The sequence below is a fragment of the Oxyura jamaicensis genome, chromosome 11, assembly GCF_011077185.1.
Source record: "Oxyura jamaicensis isolate SHBP4307 breed ruddy duck chromosome 11, BPBGC_Ojam_1.0, whole genome shotgun sequence".
NCBI lineage: Eukaryota > Metazoa > Chordata > Aves > Anseriformes > Anatidae > Oxyura > Oxyura jamaicensis.
The window spans coordinates 4,066,065-4,086,720 of NC_048903.1; the positions used below are offsets into that span (position 1 = coordinate 4,066,065).

The window sequence follows — 20,656 nt, forward strand, 5'->3', positions numbered from 1 at the left end:
CTGTAAGCCACCAGTTTCACTGCAAGAAATGACCTGACTGTCACTTAATTGTGAGTAGTGATAGCATCATATCCTTTCATGCACTGGCAATTGGGACTTACTTTAATTTCCTTTGATAGATTTTGCCTAGAGATCCCTAGATTAAATGAACATAAGTAATCCAAATGGCTTTAAACTAATTCCTATATAAAACAAGATTTGACAAAAAAAAAAAAAAAAAAAAAAAAGCAGTGAAAAGTAAAGTAAGCATTTTGCTTATGTGTTTTTTGCTTTAAAATTGTAATGAAATTCTGCCTGATACTCAGTACACCAGGTGTTGGGGTACTCCCGTGCTCAGCATTGCAAAGTGCAGGACTTACCAGTGAAAGTGGCTCAGATGTTTGACAGCCATGCCAGCCAGTGAAGGAGCGAACCCTGAAGAAATGTGTTTTCAGTTCCCTGTACACTCTCAGATTGCTTTTCACATCTTGGTATTTATCGATGTGCAACATAATTTTTCCAGTGAAAAAAAATTTAGTATTTACTCACGCTTCTCTCAGTGTGCTATTTGAAATAATGGAACATCGTTATTTTCTGTGCTAAGAGTAGGAAATAACTATGACAACTCCAATACCATAGCTTGATTAATACTGGATTCTTAATAACAATCCCTACACATAGATTTTGGTAGCAAGATGAGTCATTTGTGCAGAAAGAGTTGATTCTGGGTGAGCCAGTGACTCCATGGCAACTCAGAAAAAAACATCTGCAGAGAGATGATCTGGTGTTGCCTCCAATGTGCAGGTAGGGCCTTGGTGTTGTGAACATCTTTAGTCTGTCTTGCTGGCCAGCACCACGAGGCGTTTCGAGATAAGTCTAGCATAGCCAAAGCCTTATGCAAAGCTTCAAAATAACGTGAGCCCAATAATGTGAGTTCTGAAAGTTCAACTGCACAGAAAATGCATGGGATAAATCATCTGTAGAAGCTGGAAAGAGGGCTACTTTCATTCAACACACTTCTACTTTTCGCATTTGGAAAAAAATGTTGACTGCTAGTAATGAAATTCCTGCTGAGGGGAAGCTCCTGTTGGAAGTTCAGTGGGAATTGTGCTTGAGTGAGGACTGCAGAATTTGGTCACTCTTCAGTGAAAACAGGATTCCAGTTCTGAAACTGTAGGGGACCTCCCTACAATATGCTTTACTACAGAAAGTAGCTAAAGGTACAATAACTCACATCATTCCCTCATGCAGCTTGCATGGACACTAAGGTCTTATTGGATTCATATTTTCAATTTCATAATAATGTTATAAAAAGTAATGCAACCCTTCACATCTTAAGATTGGCTGTTGGAATCTCATACTGACTGCAGTGCAATGTGCCAAGGTCGCTGGTGCAAATGGTAGCTATTTTTATAGTTCTTCGAGTTGCGTCTAATTCTGGGGAAATTAGTGTTTGCAATTAATACTGTGTGACTTGTGATTTTTAAATACAGAACGTTTTTCATGGGCAGCAGGGGGAGAAGGGGAAAACAGTAGTTTGTAAATTGATAGGCCGGTACCCATCGAGTCTGGTAGCGTGATGTGTTGGTTATGGATCCAGGGATCTGCAGTTCACTGTGTCTTCAAGGTCCCTTGGTCTTAAAAAGAATCATCAAAACTGTGTGTTCTGCATGGATATGAAAAAATATGATTTTTTTGGTTGTCTCCAAGACCCACACTGCAGTGCTCTAAGTCAAAGTGTCTGTTCCTTCCCGTGCGGTATGTTGTGTGTTCAAGGCAGTTAGAGGACTGGCAGAAAGGTTTACTGCACTGACCATTTATTTCCTTGGAAGTAGAGACAAGAAGTCAGATCCAATCTTCAGAAGCTTATCTTTATGGTTTGCATTTTATTGAATCTCATTTTACTAATACCTTCTGATTCCACATTGGCCATTAGGCATAATGTGTTCTTTATTGGTGTACTATTTAATAACATGTTAATTGATGGCTATCACGGTGTACTAACCAGAGGCCAGTCTGTGTTTCAAACTCTGGAAATCCTAAAGCAATGGTCCATCACTAACTGCAGCATGGTAGAAATATGAACATTTATGATCTATGCACATCCTCGATTTCTGTAACACGCCTGGGTTCAGTCCGGGCGAGTTTATGAAGAACTGTTGTTTGAGTGATGGTGGGTGGGGAAGGTGAATGGTACAAGGTTGTACAAGGCTTGTAGCCGCTTTGAAAGCCATTTCATGACAGGTGGTGCTATGGAGGCTCACTGAGTTTGCTTGTATTTGGCACTCTAAAGCTAGCCAGCACCAGGGTAACAACATGTTCAGCTATTTGTAAACCAAGCAGGGGCCTAAAAAACATTCCACTCACAAGGAAAAAATTGATTTAAAGAGGCTTGGAGTGGAGCTTGAGCATCAATGAACACTGAAGAGCCTTCTTAAACTGACACAATAAATTAGCTCAAAACAGATGACAGCCCCACAGATTACCCACCTCTTAACAAAGGAGGGGCATTCTGGTCCCCTTCACGAAAACATAGATAAAAATTTTGTTCTTCTACTCTAATGAGGCAAGCTCAGATATAAGTCAATAGAGCAATTCATTAACAAATCTAGTGAAATCCCCTGGGTTACCAGTGAGATGACAGTGAAAGTGGATGTGCTGTGAAAACTCTCCTTTGGTAGAGATGTCCATATGCTAAGGGTCAGAGAGCTGAGTGGTTTGCTCTGTTTACTATTCACCATACACATATGGCAGTTAAGGTCACTGTTATCAGACACTTTCTCTGTACACAAAACAAAATTTCCATATGGTCCATGAAAATGGATATGCTTTGCTCCCATGCAGCTTCCCACGGCTCCCTCTTTGTGCGGCACTGGTTAGAAGTGTAAAGGAAGGGTGTGAGGGGTTACCTCGTCAGTCAATGGCGCGCTCTGCTTTGTGCATCAGTCCAATTTAGGGCAAATCTGCATCACTTTTTTCCCCCTGTCTTTCAGGCACAAATGCTCATGTCAGTCTATTAGAACGTGATAGAAGTACTGATCACTGCCTCTGCATCTAAATCCTTTTGAAACCAGGATGACCTGCTGAAGAGGATTTTGAGTGGAAGGCCCTTCACAAGACTCTTTCAAATCCACATAAATAAAGCCCTTTACTGGCTTAAAATGGCCCCTCAGATTTAGCACTACAGAGCCCCTAAAAAGCACAACACGATTGTCATGGATATTACATGATGGTAACAACAACAGGCCAAGAAGACAAGTCTCGATGCTGAACAAAACTAGGCCAGACTTTTTCATGATTTGGGCTACAGATTGCTGACAGCCCTGTAAATAGGCTGTTTAACCCTTTGAAAGTGAATAAAGGGTGCGGAGACAAATGCTTTCTGATAGACTTTGTGTATGTAATGGGTAAAAAAGTATACCAGAGCATTCTGGGCTTTCTGCTGCAAGATTAGTACTTAAATATCTGAGAGTAATTATGACAGACTCTTTGCTCCTGCATAAACACCCACGCTAAATAACTGATTGCAGGTGAATGTCTTCTTACACAAAGGAGCTGGAGGTGTTCGTATTTTAGGTACAACATATGTTTCTCCTACTCTCTGTTATAATTTATCTCTTAAAAAAAAAAAAAAAAAGAGAATGACAGGCACGTGTAAGCAGATATATATATAAACATATATAATAAGCGGAAGGGCATTTCATTTATCTGCTGCTCCCAGCTCACAAATACATTGTTAATCTCCCTCTCCCAAGGAAAGCAGCTTGATAAAAATCAGATTTTAAAAATCAGTATTTTATCCAAGTCCTAAGATGGCAAAACTGCTGACGAAATCATCTCCTAGAAATTAAGAATTATGTATATTGCCCTCAATTTTACAAAGCTGTTTATGTTGCTACTCGAATGGCTCCCTTGTTACACACAATTTCTGAGGCTTGGCAGCCACATAATTTTCATAAATCCAGATACTACTGTTCCTAACCTCTGACCATGTTTTAACTGTGCAGGGCCTTTTTAATTCATTTAACTCATTTTAATTGTCTTCCAGGGGAAGAGCGCTTTCTTTGGCCAGCTTAACTGGCAGGGAAAGCTGCCTGCTTGAGTACTTGCTGCCATTCAAAGAGCCCTCTCATGAAAATGCATGCTCGTCCTCGCAACTCCTTCAGTAACTGTAATATTTCTCCCTTACTGTTTATGTCAGAGAGTCATTACTGGAAACTGCTGACATTTTTGACATTCAGTAGCATCAGAGCACATTAGGTGGTCCTTAGATAATTTTTAGACAAAATTTACTTGTATCACATGCTCGGGCCATTACAAGCAACAGAAGTAATACGTTACTGTGCACAGATAGATCAGTCAGCGCGCTCGTTTCTGCAGACCTTCCTATATTATTCTATAGCTGAACGATTTTAACCACGCAGTGCATAATGCATAATGTGCTGTATGCCCAGGCTGTGCGTGCTTTGTTTTTGGCTTTTGTGGAAGATCAATCTCTATTAGGAAATCTATTATCATCACTTATGTTTTACTACAATGAAATAAATAGGCAGCTGCAGTTGTTTGGCGTAATAGCTCTTAGTTTGATTGCTAGAAGTAGGAAATCAATGCAGGGTGAAGGGAAGAAACATTTTTAATAACTTACACTTCAGATATGAGATCCCCAAGTTATTACAAATTATAAGGTTAAGACCTCTTGAAAGAATCCTAGCTAGTTAAATATTTAAAACTCCTGGGTGAGAACACATGCACTAATGAGCTTCAGGCTACTAAATACCAGAATCTAGGGGGAGACATCTTGTTTTATATTAGAAAGTATTAGTGAAAATAAACTGGCCATAAGAAGTGTTTAATTAAGAATTATATTGATAAGGGGAAAGCAGAAAAAGAAACAGATTGCTAGATCTACTGTTCATCACCGTTAAAAGCTGGATCTGTGTGTATGGGAAGAGGAATAAATGTAAGCAGCGCCAGAGCAAACCAAGGGCTGCGTGGCGTGGTCCCTGCCTCCCCCGGTGGCCCTCTCCTAGCCTGGGAGGGAGATGCCAGAAATCTCAGAACGAACACGGATGGAGCTTCCTACTTACTTATGTTTCCTTTTAACCCATCAGGAAGCAAGTCGCCTTAGGCTTTTGGTCGTGAGCAACAGTAGCATTTTAGATTTTGTGATTTCAGCAATTCTGCTAATTTCGTGATAGCTGTTCTTAGATGAAACCTATAATGCAAATGTCAGGCTGAAACGCATCACACAATTCTCCCACCCCAAAAAAGAAAAGGAAGGATCTCGTAAATCATTGAATCGCTTCCCTCGTGGCCTTTTAATTCAGAAATCTGAGAACAAAAGGAACCTGTTAATTGTACCTGGACATGTTACGTTGGCTATCTTAACAAGAATAGAAATGTTGAAATTCAAATGCCAAGAAGCAAAGAAGGGAGTTGAGATTGACAGCAAAAACTGTCTTGACACGATTAAGCACCAGGTAATATTGGGTCTTGTCACAGCACTATTGTAGGAGAACGTTTGGTGCATTGTGTGTGCACATATGTATGTTATGTAAAGTAGCCTCAGCCTGTCTCCTTTCTGAAGCCAGGGAGTGTGAGCAGGTAAACAGCTCATAGCAACAGATGAAAGGCTGCTGAAGTTCAGACTCCCAGTTCAAAGGTTTCAGCAGTATGTGAAATGACAATCTCGGGTTATTTGTGTTTCCAAGCTCCCGTGCATTTGAATTGTTTGCTCATCCACGGAGGCTCACCATTATCTTATTCCTGGTTGTGTTCATCAGCTGAGCTAGCTGGCTGGCTGCAGACGTATTTCATAAGGCAACTTTAGGAAAATTTATTTCCTCTGCCTCGTCATGGCCTGCCTCTGCCCAGGAGAAGACCAGAAATGTTTTGTTTTAATTGATGTTTCTAAATTACAGCACCAGAAAGCGTGCATCCGGCTTGCTCCATGTGAATCTCCTGCTGCCTGGGCAGTGTGGGTCCTCGGTTCCATTTTTAAATCAAATTATGCTTGTGATAATATTGTCTTGAGCTTAAAGTTGCTGACATGGATATTGACAAAGGCTTAGCCAGTATTTTAATAAGAAAACAAAATACGGGAAATACTCTAGAGTTTCCAGGTGGATCATTAACAAGACGCCTTGGAGGGCTGAGACTGCCAGCCAGCACAGGGAATGCATCACAGTTCGTCATACAACTTAAACTTCTTTTGACATCTAGTTATGTCGAAATGTGACTGATCACCTAGGGGTCCAGGCTCCTGTGAGAGAAAAGTTCACTGACAGACAGCGAACGAAGCTGATCTTAAATGAGAATCAAGAGAAAGCAGCATTCCAGTGTCTGACAGTCTGCAGCTGCTACCTGGGTCTGCCTAACGAAGACGAGCCTGCTCTGCTGAACAGTTATATTAGCATCTGTATGCTTCTGTCTCATTATCACACATCTGCCCACCTTTATTCGAATGAAGCTTCTTCTGATCTGACAGCTCAGGCATTGTCAGTGAATAGATATTATGGGATCCGGGTACAGCAGCTTAGGGTGTTAGCTTTTATTTTCTAAAGACTGTTGTACGGTTTGACAGTATAATGCCGCGGAGGTAAAGGAGATAATTAACATATTGGGCAGTTTCTAAACAAAGCTGAGACAGTTATACCGGCAAAAGTGCTGCTGCTGGAGCAGTATTGTGTGCACTCCAGGAACATCAAAGGCTGGTGAGATCCGCCTTGGGAAAAGAGGAGGCGGACAGGTATGCCCCGGTTCCCCCCGCCGGTGAAAAGTTTTGGGGGGTTCGGCCCAGGGCTGATAACTGCCAAACCTCTGAGGGGTCTGTCGCCTCTGTTCAGAGTCTCAGCTTGTTCTGGCAAAACAGCTCCCAGCTTCTGTCTGAGAAGATGTGAACAGGGCTGTGTGGAGAGGAGGAGGTTGTGGGGTTTGTTTTTTCTTTCTTGAATTTATTTTTACCCCACAGCACAAAGCTAAGCACTCGTGTGAGCTTCACAGAGTGCCTGTTTGGTTGGAGATTTGAGCCTTCTGAGTTGGAGATCACATGTGGGATTTTCTGGAAATGCCAAAAAAATACGACAGAGGTTTCATCCTTTGGCTGCTCAGGAAGAAAGTAGAAAAGCTTTCTTGAAAGCAAACAGACAAACAGGGAAATCGCATTTTGAGCCCCCAACGTAGATGGACTGAGCTTTGATCGCTGAAGAAGGGGACGTTCATACTCTGCAGCTCTGAGAAAAGAAGTACAGCACCCCAGTGTATTACTACATGATTTGCCTTTGGTTTTCACCAGGTGAAAACTGTCCACATGTTGGACAGTGGTGGACTTGAATGGCACCTTGGTCCAGTGCTTCATGAATGTTTTAGCTATGAAGCACTTCAGCAAATGATGCCTTGATAAGTTACCTGCTTTACATCAGTCAGGAAGAATTGTGAATGGGATGCACTGCAGCAAGAGCATCCCTGAAAATGCCTGCTGGAGCCCTGGTTTGTTTTAACTGGCCCACACGGTAACCTAGGTGCCTCTGCCCACAAGCAATGTGGTAGCCAAAGCCCAGATCCTCATCTGGTTTGAATGAGCCCCTTGTTTGTAGCCAACGCGCTCTTTGCTGTTCTGTGGCAGTATGCAGATTTACCCTGCCGAGAAACTAGCCCGAAATTTCTAAGCTGAGGACTTTCCTTGTTTCATTCATGGCTTTCATTTCATCGCTTTTTTTTTCTTTGTTCTTGAGCGAGCAGAGGGTTTCCACTAGCTAATGTTGGAATTACTGCTATTTTGCAACAACGCAATCAAAGTCATTTCAGCATCCGTGCTGATAACGTGCCAATAGCTTATTCACTGGCAGCCCCGCGCTCCCAATCGTAAAGTTTGAATACAAAATAAGATATTCATTAAAAAAAAAAAAAAAAAGAATCCGTTGTCATTCATTCTAAAAAGGCATTACAGACTGCCGACACCGTATGGAAAAATAGGAGATGTTGACCTTTTTATTATAGACTTTTCTGTACTGTTGCCCTCCTTTCAGACGCGCGCCCCCTCCGCAGCCTCGCACACGCGCGCGCGCACACGCGCTCTTCAGCTGTATGTTATCTCAAATAATTACCCTGTGCTTCTGGCTGTCCCCAGTGACTTCTGCTGCTAAAAAAGCTACTCATTGTCGGTGAGTGAAGAGGGATTTCAAACCTGCTTCTTGTGGCCCAGCAACAGCTCTTAATTAACCACTCAGGTATTGAGCCGCCTCCTCGCCCGGCTCCCATCCATATGGCAGAACATGTCCGCAGCGATAATCACTGAAGGAAATATCGTATCAAAAAAAAGGGCTCGCCGAACAGAAAGCTTGCGCAAATTATTTTTAATGATTCTCCTCTCGTGAGCTGGATTATTTGTTATTTCAAGTGGGGCCAGGGCAGGGGGCTGGGGGGCGGGGGGACATGCCTGTCCTTGACCCTCTCGCCCGGCCGGAGCCTGCACCTCGGCACGGCACAAAGCCAGCGCCTGGGGTACGGGGAGGCCCTTCAGGCAGCGGGGAGGCTTCAGCTCCCTCTGATTTTGAGAAGCCTTTGTTTCTGGTGGGCGACGCGCTTTTTCATGGATGTGCACGCTTCCTGCCAGCGAGGTACCTTAAAAAAAAAAAAAAAAAAAAAAAACTTGCAGTCTTGACACAGACCCACCCTTTTTTCCTTTCCCCGTGGTTTATAGAAAAGAAAATAGTGATTTGAGTTTATAAATGTAATTAAAAATGAAGTTGCGTTTACGTTTTAAAACCTTGCGTATAGCAGCACACTGTGTCAAAAGATATTATGTATGATTTTACTTTGTGACAGAAACCATTACATTTAAAAATTCATTACAGCAAGGTTAGTTAGACACATGATGGATGCAGCTTTAATCCTGCCATATATTATTATAGTTAAAATGTAAATGATGAAAAATATTTTGTGCTTATCAGCGTTTATGTGGAAATGTGTTCTACAGTGATATATGGTGTTATATTTCTATTATTATGATGAGAAAGAATGAAATACAAAAAGACGAAGCGTTTATTAAAACATGGTTACTTGTGATAAAATATTCTTGTTGTACATGACTTTAAACATATTTACCGAGGGCATTTGTCCAAAACAACTGTGAAATGTGTTTGCTATGCAAATCATTCTTTGTAATTTTTTTCTCCTTTCTGTTATACTGACTGTAGCTTTTTAATAGCCTAATGTTAAGCCCATGTAAATATATTTTTATTATTTTCCATTTCAGGCACAGGGGACTGGCTGTTTACACACATGCATGTATTTGGGTACAAGGAGGGATACACAGAAAGACAGATAAAATAGGAGACTGATCCTAACAAAAATCCTTTTTGCTTTATGCCCCCTCTTGTTTCAGCTTCTCAAAGCCCAGCATGGAGCAGAGGAGCCGAGCCCCTCGCCTCTCACCCAGCACAGCCCTTCAGCACGTGCCGCTCCTTGAGCCTACGTGCGGTCCTGTTGACACCGCAGCGACTCAGCACCTCGCACACCTGAACTTTCAGTCTCACCGTGCAACTGGAAGCAGGCCTCTGCTCACACTCCTTTTACAACCTCCTCTGTCACGTTTGGGTGGTGCATCACTGCGTGGGACACGGCGCTGGCAGGGAGCTCCGTGCTTTTCCTTTCCCCACGGAAGGTGAGTTTTTAATGGTACTTGCACTTCAGATGAGCCCAGCCAAGAAAATCTGTGTGGCCTCCTCCTAATCTGAGGAGTAGGGAGTTTGGAGGTCAGGCTTATATGTTGCAAGTCCCCAGGCTAGGTATGTTTTTTAAGAATCTGTACTTCAGTAGTGACCCTCCAAGAAGGGTTTCTGGCATCGAGGGTCCGGTCTCTGCAGGCAGAATCCAGCGTAATCCTGCCCAGAACAATACAAAGGCGCAGAGGCCATTAAGTGACTCGCCCAGCATCCCACAGGAAGGCTGTGGCAGAAAAGAAAATAAAAACTTGAAGGCCCTGAAACTTAGGAATTTGGCTGCTAGATACGTGTTCCCACGTGTGCTCTGACTGCTGGATTTTCAGTGCATTTCAGGTTTTTCCTCTCCTGTGTTATCCCAGTATTGAGTCAGCCTCATCAGAAGGCATTGCCTTACACCCCTGTGTTACCCTGACTTGCTCTAGCTTCCACAGTGTTCCCACTATTTATCTTTGGGATGCACCTACAGTTTGTACTGTTTGTTTTGTTGCTTTTTATGCAGTTTATGTTTAAGAAAATAGTAGTTTCAATAAACAAATACAGGTATGTTTGCCATATTATTACTGTTAATTCCTCCAGTTTACACTGTCATGTCTTCAAGAGAAGTAATTTAAATTTGACATAATGCATTAATCAGGCTGAGATTGCTTCTAGTTATATGAAGTTGACCCCATCTTTAGCAGCTAAATTACTGAAAAAAATCCCCTTAGTAGCTCAAAATATTTGTTTGTGTTCAAGAGCATGCGTGCCCTTCAGTCTGTAATGCCTTTCTTTTGATATGAACAGAAGCAGGAGACCTGGTGCTTGTAGTTCACCAAAGTGGCTATTTCCTTATAACCTTTCTCGTGTAACAATGTTTATTCAGTTATCAGGGAAGAAATATCATTTGTCCATGCAGCTACAATTACCCAATTTGTTGTATAAATTATTACTTTTTTTCTCATCTCATGTTGATGACAGAATCATTTAATAGACTTTCAGTTGCTCAAGCTTGAAAATTGGTTCCACATTCTCCCTTTTTTAGTTTTCCTCCCTAGGGTGAATTCAATGTGGTCTAAATGCAGTTTCCAGCCCCCCGCCCCCCCTTTTTTTTTAAACATCTGCTTGTATGAGGATGTTGTTGTGTACGTTAGCGCTGTACAGTTTAGCACCCTTTAGGACTACCTTTGGCTCTCAGCTTCCTTGCTCCCTGGGCCAATCATAATATATCAGGAACCGTAGATATTTCCTATCTCAGCACTCTCCATAACTCTTTTGCTCAGCTGTCTAAAGCTGTTTTCTTTAGGAAGTCCAAAGCGAGGGGGCCTGGTTGACCTGGCATCAGTCCTATTTATAAGAATAAACCCTCTTCCCTGTACACCTTTGGAGCTTTGTCATGTAGGGGTCACATCCGTTTAAATTAATAGCTAGAGCGCCCGTGACGGAACATGGCCACGTAACCTTTATTGTCCCGTTCTACCCTTTTGTTTGAAGTTATAAAACCTACTCAGCTGATTTTCTTCAAAGCTGAGGTTACAGGATCTGCAACCGTGCCTCTGCCACATAATTAATTAGGAAGGAAAAAACAGCTATTGTCATGTATACAATATTTTTGCAACACATTTGTTTATTTAAAACCAGCATTTGTTTTTAAATTTTTGGTCTCCCGCTGTCCTTGCTGAAATAAATGCCAGTCAGGCTTGTTTGCTTAGCATAGGAGCTCCTGTGTGGTGCTGGGAAGAAATGATGTATGGAGCAGCCATCTCATTTCCAGCCTGCGATCTCTGGGCTTGACTTAGAAGTAATGTCACTTCTGCCTCCATGGCGCTGGAGATGCCGGAGTTATGGTCTTCCCACTCACGAGTGAACCTGGCTTCCTATGTAATGTATTTACTTATTTATTTATAAGTCTAAGAATATTTGCTGAAAGCAGGATTATCGCTTTGTAGACCACCAGCAGCTGCTGAAAAGCAGGGCATAAAAGTTTGTTTATGTCTTTAATAACCCACTTAATGATGGAGCAAGCACATTATTCATAATAAAATAGCCTGGCATAATCTTGCTTCAGTGTGTGGTGCGAGGGAATTAAGAAACATCTGCTATGCCATAAAGTAACATTGTATATACTGTGTACATTAAAAACATGTGTATACACATATGTATATCATATACATATATTTTAAATGTCTCAGTAGAATTCTAGTCTTTTTAATTACATTTAAAAGCAGTGAAATGGTTAAATGATGTTTTTTTTTACTTCTGAATCTGTTTTACCTAAGGTTTGGGGAGATGGCTGGTTATAAGGGCAATGGACAGAACCTAGCATCCGAGTACAGTTGAAGACAAAGGCAAATTTTCAAACCTTGAAACTGGGGGTCAATTTCTATTTTTAGCCTTCAAATAAATGACCTAATTTACTGAAGTACAAAGCATTCATGGGCTCTTGACTTGATGAGTGTTGGTTGCTCAGCAACTCTGAAAATCAGGCCAGTATCTCAGTGCCTAAATGCAGATTTTACTTACAACACCTATGAATTTGTGGCTTTTATCGGTACCAATTATTTGCGTTACTCCTGTGCTTAGTGGGAAACCCAGCCGTGCTTGTGCTGCACGCACGAGGAGAGTGGCTGCCTCTACCCTAAAAAAGTTAGGGCCAAAAGAGACAAAATGCTGTTCATCCCCACGCCGCAGTCAGGACGCTGTAGGCAGCAGGGGGAACTCGCTTTGCCCTGGCAGTGGCTGAGCGGTGTGGCTCCCAACCAGCACGGCATGTAAACATTTCTTTAAATTTAGGCGTGTGAGATGGAAGTGGAACTACTTGCATCTTAAAATTAAATACATGTTTCACTAGATCAGGCCAGATGGTTTTACATGCTCAAAAGTGACATTTACAAGGTCACATAGGAAGTGTTTGACAGAGCCAGGAACTGAAACCAGATCTCCCAAGTGCCAACCCAGTGCCTTAATTTTGCTTGCATCCATTTTTTTTTCTGATGGCATGTTTCTCCTCAGTGCAAACAAGGAAAAAATGAATCCAGTAATGACACAATTAAGTTGTTTTTATATAGAGGGGCTAGGAACTCAAGTGCCACTGCTTGAAAGATTAGCACTTTCATCTTTTCAGCAAGGCATATATTTTTTGCAGACTTTTTTTTTAAATTTTGCCTCTTCTATCTTACGAGAATGGAAGCAATCTGTTTTCATTTTGTAGGTGGCCCAACAAGTGAAAAAAAGTTATAAGTTAATAAAATTTCTATGCAGATTTATGTGAACTGGATGAACTCTCCCAGTATCTGAATGTTAATCTGTTGGAAAATAGCTGCTGTGGTACTGGAACAGCTCAACGTCATACAGCAGCACTCTCATTGATGTTTTCCCCACAAATGCCAAAGTAAACACGAGAAACTACTGTGGGGAAAAAACAGTGAGCTACTGGAAAGGCAACTGTGATGTATTTAAGGCAGTTTCCTTAGATTCGCCTAAATCTCTGCTTGCACTGATATGTATATTTTCCTTGGTAGACCTATCCTTGCAAATTATCTTGGATGCATTTGATGTAGCCCATCTTACTTTGCTGCCTCAATCCTTGGCATACACTTATGCTCTTTGCAGGCTCCCACTCTGCCTCAGGTTTTAATGAGTCTTCGGCCTCCCCATCCTGCTCCAACTCAAATCCGGACCATGAGAAGACTGCTGTAGGGGAAACGCTGGATTTTTCCCTGTTGACATTCTTTGGGCCAAGGTCTTACCTGGTGCATGAAGAGGGAGGCAGCAACAGCCTTACCTTCTCTCTACCGTGCCAGCAAACTACTTAAAGGTAAAATACAAGCGTATGGCTGGGGTAGGTTTTGCATAGTTACCTCTTGTCTTGGCTAGCCAGCCTCCGTATTTCACCAGCTATGCTGTTCGAAGGAGTTCTGTGGGTAGAGTTTATGCATCTGTGACCGGTTTACAAAAATGGTTCAAAAAATGCTGTAATTGAAGTAAATATGTTTATTTTTAAATGTGTCCACTTGATGGCAAGGATGAGGGTTTGGTGGTTGAGGACATAATCACTGACAATAGACCAGCAACAAATATTAAGGAGGCACTGGTGGCTCAGGCTCCCTCAGCTGCGTGGTTCCTGGGCACGGCTCAGCCCATGCAGCCTGTAGATGCTTTGGGATGGAGGGTTTTTAGCTAAAGCAATGGTATTTAATGCCCAGAGAAATGCATGCCTCTATGCCTCTCTGTCTTGCTATGAGTCCGTACTGAGCTTGGCACAAGTAGGTCCTCACCTGGGTCCTGCTGAAGGTGCCCAACACAGCTGCGTCCATCACACAGGGCTTCTCAACTGTTCAGAAAATCATTTTCTCCTGGATTTTTTTTTAAATTTTATTCTGAGCTTAAACTTTTAATAGAGATTTTTGTCTCAATGCAGAGATATTTCTTGATTACTTGGTATCAAACACAGAAATTGGAGCTGAGAATTTTTCCATGGAAAACATCCTGTAGCTTGTCTGGCTGGCTCCTGCTGCAGTGCCAACCCACTGGCTCAGTATGAACTTAAAGGATCCTTGCAAAAACACTCTGTGCTAAGCAGCATAGCACAGGTCACTTCCAAGGTATGCTGAACATCAGGACAACATGCGTCTTCCCATATCAGAAAAGTAGGAACAGGATCTGTTAATAAGGTATGTATCACCGCTTTTATTTTTGCCTTTTTAAGAAAAAATGAAATAAGATTGGCTGTATGAGGATAAGACCAAATGTCCTCTCCAGAAAGGATATTTTTCTTTCTCAAGCAGGAGCAGACTCTTAGGAAAGAGACTACAGTAGGACACCTATGTACCACTGCCCCCATAGCATAGCTTCCCAGCTTTCTTCCTTCAGCAGCTCTCATTAGCTGAGCCAGAGCTGGTATCTTGCTTTGGTTTTTGTAGCCTTTAATAAATGTTTTCTTTTCCCTTACCTCACTTTATCACTTTTTTAAGGCCATGAACATTTTTAGTATCCACAACATTCTGGGGCACTGAGTCCCACAGTTTCTCTGTGTGAACGTGCCCTAACAGATTTTTAATTCTCGTTCTCAACAATTTTTTCCATCATATTACAACCCTTTATTGTACCCACATTTCGCCCTCTGCACTTTCCTCAGGCAGTAAAATCATCCAGTGTTTAGATTAAGACAAGGGATATGGGACTGGGACAAAGGTATCAGCATCTCCCCAGATTCCCCAGGTGGCTGCATAAATTCAGAGTAGGGCCATGGGGTGAGAGTGTCCTGTCTCTTCCCTTCTTTTGCAGGGGGTCTGCTCCCCACTGTGTGGTAGACTGGGTTGAAGAAACTTTAAATATTGGACAGGGAAATTCTTAGGCATAAAATCAACATCTAAATCTGTCAGACAAGAGATGGAATTGCAAGCTTTAACAGTATTAATACACTTGTTTCTTATATAGCCCGAGCTGGTTCCTTGGGGTGTGGGGGGTTTTCTTGGTTTGTGCATACTGGCACTTACTGGGAGACCTGGAAAGCAAGGACCCGCATAAATGCCCATCACAACTTATTACAGAGGGTAAACAGCCAATATTATTAGTAGATGAGCAGGAAAGGTAGATCAATATAAAGAAATACTGCTCTCATTCACTATTCCCTTTGTCACTGCCAGGCCTCAGAATTTTTCAGTTCATTGATGTCAGGAAGGATTTACTTGCCTGCACAAGAAGCTGGTGCCAGATTATTCCCAAGCTACAGCAGATCCTGATCAGCATGTAAGCTGGCTTGGGCAGCTGCATAAGAAAATAAAATTTAAGATAGCAGTAACTTAAAATACTGCCGGAGTTCGTAACGTCCACATTGGTATCAGGCAACTTGGCAACAAAAGTGGCCAGAACACATCTCCTTTTGCTGTAATGCTTAGCGAACATATCAGGTTGGTTGGACAGAGGGCGTGTAATGTTTTCATTAGCTGAGGGAGCACCTAGCTCAAGCCAAGTCTGTGAAGGCTTCTGGAAACACTTTATTCACAGGGGGGCAGCTCAGGGGTTAAACTGTGTTTAGCATATTCACTTCCCTACTAACGTGACATTATTTCATGTGCAGAGCTGCTTCCTCTCAAACAGCACCAGGAGCTTATCCTTACGTACCCTAGTGGTCTCATGCTTTCAGCAAGCTGTGGCTTACACCCTGCATACCTCCTCATCGCTGTTATCACCAATGGTTTCCTCAATGGATATAATCATGCACATTACAGCAGTTGCCAAAACCCTCTGGCACCAGAAGCACTCTTGGAATGAGAGCCTGAAGGCATGCGAGGGCCTGAGCAGCTGTAGCTGTGGTGGGGTAGGTCAGCAAGCTGGGTCTGAGCAGTGCAACACAGGCAGAGATGCAAGAGAAGAGCTACATGTTGCTTTGGTGTTTAGTAACAACCAGAGTTAGGGGGTCTGAATCCTCCAGGGCCTCACAGCCAGGTTCAGCCGTGTGTCTAGGCCCTCTGGGGCCTATTTATACGCATGTGAGTGCAGGTGTCCAGGTATGCTGATCTGAGCCCTTGTTAGGAGCTACCCACAATTAAAGGCACAATCAGAGAGAGTTAAAAATGTTTTGTTCTCATCAGTGATACGACATCACCTTTTCCTTGTAGACTAAGGTGCTGCACCTTTTTTTGAGTTGTAGACAAAGTCCAGGTGCAACAACACAGCACATCCACGTGTCCTTTCACATACCTTGCACCCACGCAGCACTCCCTGCCCTCACAAAGCCCGGCAGAAAGTTTCTAAAGGCCCTGGCAGGCTGAAATGAGCTCTTCTTATTGCTGGGGCTGTGGCTCTTCTCAAGGGGGCACCCATGAACGTAATCCTCGGGATGGCAACGAGCTGCTCCCCCCTGGTTGTGCTTCAGGTCTGCCTTTCTGCTCCCTGTCCCCAGCTGGGCCAGCGCTATCCTAGCACGGGCCCAGCTGCGCAGTGTGAGAAGTGAGATTTCAGTTGCGTCCGTGGTTTCACAATGAAACCTGAATGTTTGCCTGCGACTTTGCTGCTTGTGGTTTCACATTCACGTGCACACACAAACAATCCGTCGTGTGGTCCCATCGCTGCGTTTGCCTGCCTTCGTGGACACTGGAAAGGTTTTGCACCAGTTCAAGTATTTCTGAAAAAAAAAAAAAAGGCAAATTTTCACACATTCTAATTTTAAATATGAAGATGTTCTAAGAGCCTTCATACATTTAAACATATTTAGTGAGTTAAAAACAAACAAACAAAATGGTATCTGTTGCTTTTCTGCAGTTAAATCATGTACCTTGACTGCCTGACACAGTATCAGCAGTATGAGGTCCTTTACGGGTCACAGCTGAGCTGGATTCTACGCCTAAGAATTTCCCCATTTTGGACCAGAAGTAGAAAATTCTTCTTCTGGGCAACACCCATGAATAAAAGTTTGGAAAAAAAAGAACGTGAAATGCAGACGGAGAGCCCCAGAAGAGCCTGATCGACCCTTCAGATGAAGGAGAAGGAAAGTAAAATCAACCCCCTGTCCCTTGGGGCCTCCCATCTGTCCCCAAGAGCAGCGCAAAGCAGGGAGACCCTTGGGGGCAGCCAGGGAGCTGTCAAGAAGCCCAGGCACACACCGGTGGGCACCCAGACCCCTGCAGACAAGGCCACAGGGCTCGTCCCCACGGGGCTTGGAGGAGAGGGGCCTTGCAGAAGACAGCCCAGCTCCAGGCCAGCACCCAAAAATGCTCCGCAGCCTCCAAACCCCCCGGTGTTCCTGGAGCGCGCAGACAGGCGAGTTAATTGTCAGCATGCCACCGCCTGCTCCCTGTGTGGTCCTGCGGAGGGAGGCATCCTGGTGGCTGCCAAGAATGAGGAAAACTGGTGTGTTTTTGTTTTGTTTCCTTTTAAATAAACTTGCAGTCCTTAATCTGGCAGGCTGGAGTCTGGACTCGACAGCCCAATGAGTAATGAGGTGCAAGGGAAGACAGGATGTAGAATTAGGAGGTCAGGGCTGAAGGTTGCCCCAAATTTAATCTTTTCCTCACCTCTCCTCCTCCTCCTCCATGTGCCATCACTCTGAGACATGCAAGACAGGCGCATGCTCGTCAGAGGTGGTGAGGGCCCAGGGTGCAGAGTCCCACTGGTCCCAGCAGGGCCAGCGTGGGAGCCCTGCAGGTTTGGGCACAGGCTCTGCCCTGAGCACCCTGCAGCACCTCTGCTCTCATCCTTCGCTTTGGAGAGGTGTTACTGTATCCCAGTACTCATTTGAAATCAAGTCCCTCACTCCCTTTTCACCCACCTCTTCCCTCTCCCCACAATTTCATTTATTTTTACTTACTTCTGCAGGAACTTAACTCATTTCCATGATGGTTTCATCCTGGCTCATTCCAGCCCCACCAGTGCCCATCTGCCAGGACTGTTGATGCCTCCCTTCTGTAACTCCGTCGAGCAAGACAGTTCTGTGTCCTTCGTGTTTTCTGTGAAACCATTTCCAGCAGGTCAGTATTTTGTATCAAAGGTACGTATTTAGCAAGTAAGAGTGCTGTCATCCAGAAGCAATTTCTGAATGCTGTAATATAAGGTTCCTTGGTTTTCTGTCCCATAAAAAAATGGTGTTTGACAAATATATATATATATGTATGCGTGTATTTATTTTTTGTTTGCGTCAGTTGCCTGAAGTAAAAAAGCTCCGTTTGTCTTCACCTGAAATGGAGCAGAAATTAGGAAACATTTTCCCTTAGGAGAACATCTTTTAATGTGGTCTAGATAAAAAAAAAAAAAAAAAAAAAAAAAAAAAGTAGTCCAAAACAGAAAAAGCTCTGCATTCTACATACAGGTGTATTCGTGCATATCTGTAGATATATTTATGGGTTGATAGATATAAATACTGAGTCATTTTGTAAGCAGCAGTCTCCCTGCAAAAAAAAAAAAAAAAAAAAGTCCAAATACTCAAGCCAACACCGTCTTCGAATGTATAGACACTTGCCCATCTCCTTCCGGTTCCCCATGCCAGCCAAAGGCAGCTGGTCAGGCTGCTAATTTTCTTTACTTGCAAACTGTATTTTTGTTTTTTTACTAGTCACTAGAAAAACATGACACCCAGCCCCAAATTTTTGTTTTATTTAAGGTTAACTTGTTACAAATTTGTTTTCCGTTTTCTCTCTTTTGGTTCGATGCACACTGAGTAAAGCTAGTGAGCAAGTCTGGCATCATTGTGCCATGCTGTATTTGCACTGCCAGGATGACCAGAACTGTAGCACAGCAGCACAGGGGATTATCGGTGCACCAGAGATGGCCCCAAACCCAGGCTTGGCCTTTGGGCTGCTTTGTTGGTTTCTCTGTGTTGTTGCCCCAAACCTGAGCTCTCACTTCTTACCTGCTGAGCCCTCGAGCTCCAGGCTCCAGAGGACCCCGTGCCACAACCCCACACTGACTTAACGTGGGCAAGTACTGAACATGGCTGGAAGAAGCCCCCGTAAGAGCTGGATAAGCCCCTGCTGGCACACACGGAGCTTGCGAGCTGATGCCTTCAGCATGCCAGGCACTGTGCTGGACCTGGTGCCTCGCACCCACCTCACGCACGCTGCTGTCGCTGCAGCCTGGTGGTTCTGCTGGGTGTCCCGGGGAGGGGCAGAGTCCCCAGCCCTCCCCTCCCAACCTGCCCGGGGTCTGCTTGTGCCAGCAGCTCATTGCTGAACCTTCCACTGGTTTCCAGATAGAGCAGTTCAGGAAGCATGAGGGAAATCAGGCTCCCCCGGTGGCTCTGATGCCATTCAGCATTGCATTGCTGAGCTCATCGCTGCTTTGCTACCTACCAGTAAACGTTAATTTCTTCCCTGTACCTTTGCCAGCCTTTCAGCCTAGCTCAAGCCGGACTCTAGCATGAGAAAACAAGACTTATTACCGCACGCTAAAGGTAATAAATAATTTTTTCCTGCTGCATGCGTTATTGGCAAAGTTTGTGACCATGGCTGAATTACAGCCATGCATGCACTCCACATGCATTTATTCATCATCTAAATTATTTTTGGCAGCAAACAACAGTGTGTGCTGATTAAAATTTAAGAGTTATCTCAACGAGTTGAAGATTCCTTCACCAGCTCACCTTGGCTCAGGTGTCCCCCTGGCTGCCAACAGCCTTTAACATGCATCAAGGGACAGAACGTGGCCAGCAAATGAAGCCATTCCCAGGGGGGCCACCAGAGGCTATCTATCCTGTCCTCTCCTCCTCCAAGGATGACCAGATGGCAGGTCAGTGGCACCAAGGTCAGAGGAAGAAACAAGTACAGGCCATTTTTGTGGAGCTTTGTGCCAAGGTAGGACATTGTGGTACTTCAGCAATGTTTAAATCCCTTTGGCTCAATACCACTGCAGCTTAACCACATGCTTAAGAGCAGTTTTGGACATAGCTCTGAGAGCACTGGGAACAACTTGGCCTTTTCAGGTGGGCAGTTAGAAAGTAAAGTACTTGGAAGGATACCTGGAAGGCAAACAAGAGCAGCTCTGCATTTTTAAAGCAGTGCTTTGAACGAGGGGCAAGTGTAAAAGTTTAATTAGAGGTTTTCCCTGACAGGGAAACAACTCTCTCGTCCGTGTCTGCATGTGTGTTGTCAACCTGCACGATCCCTAGCAAAGCCTAAAAGGAGCAAAACAAGAAAATGAAAGGACCAGAAGTTCACACTGGCTCACACTCAATACTGTTCTGACAAAATATTTTCCACTGTTTAGTATAATGTCTGGTGTATATTGATGTGTATTGATTTTTCAATCCGGTACTTTAATTAGGCTCTGGTTGTTCAACCTTGCACCTTTGCTGCATTAGAGAGTGAAAACAGACTGCATTTCTTCTCTAGGAGCCTTGGACCTGAGACAGTGAAGCAGAGTAAGGCTGGAGGAAAAGCCTGCAGAATATTGACAGGGAATCTAAATATCTCAAAGGCAAAAAGTTGCAAATCTATGTTTATCATTTTTTAACAAGAGAGGCAAAACATTGCGATACTAAT

General features: G+C 43.5%; 1 long non-coding RNA gene across 1 annotated transcript in view; it reads left to right on the top strand.

Moving 5' to 3' along the window:
* LOC118172924 overlaps positions 1–20,656 on the top strand; it is an 86,584-nt gene that overhangs the window by 56,407 nt on the left and 9,521 nt on the right. The window contains exons 6-12 of the long non-coding RNA XR_004753899.1: positions 9,365–9,643; positions 11,393–11,561; positions 13,293–13,497; positions 14,101–14,284; positions 15,763–16,002; positions 18,000–18,151; positions 19,688–19,904. This is a non-coding gene — a long non-coding RNA (uncharacterized LOC118172924). The remainder of the gene's footprint in view (positions 1–9,364; positions 9,644–11,392; positions 11,562–13,292; positions 13,498–14,100; positions 14,285–15,762; positions 16,003–17,999; positions 18,152–19,687; positions 19,905–20,656) is intronic.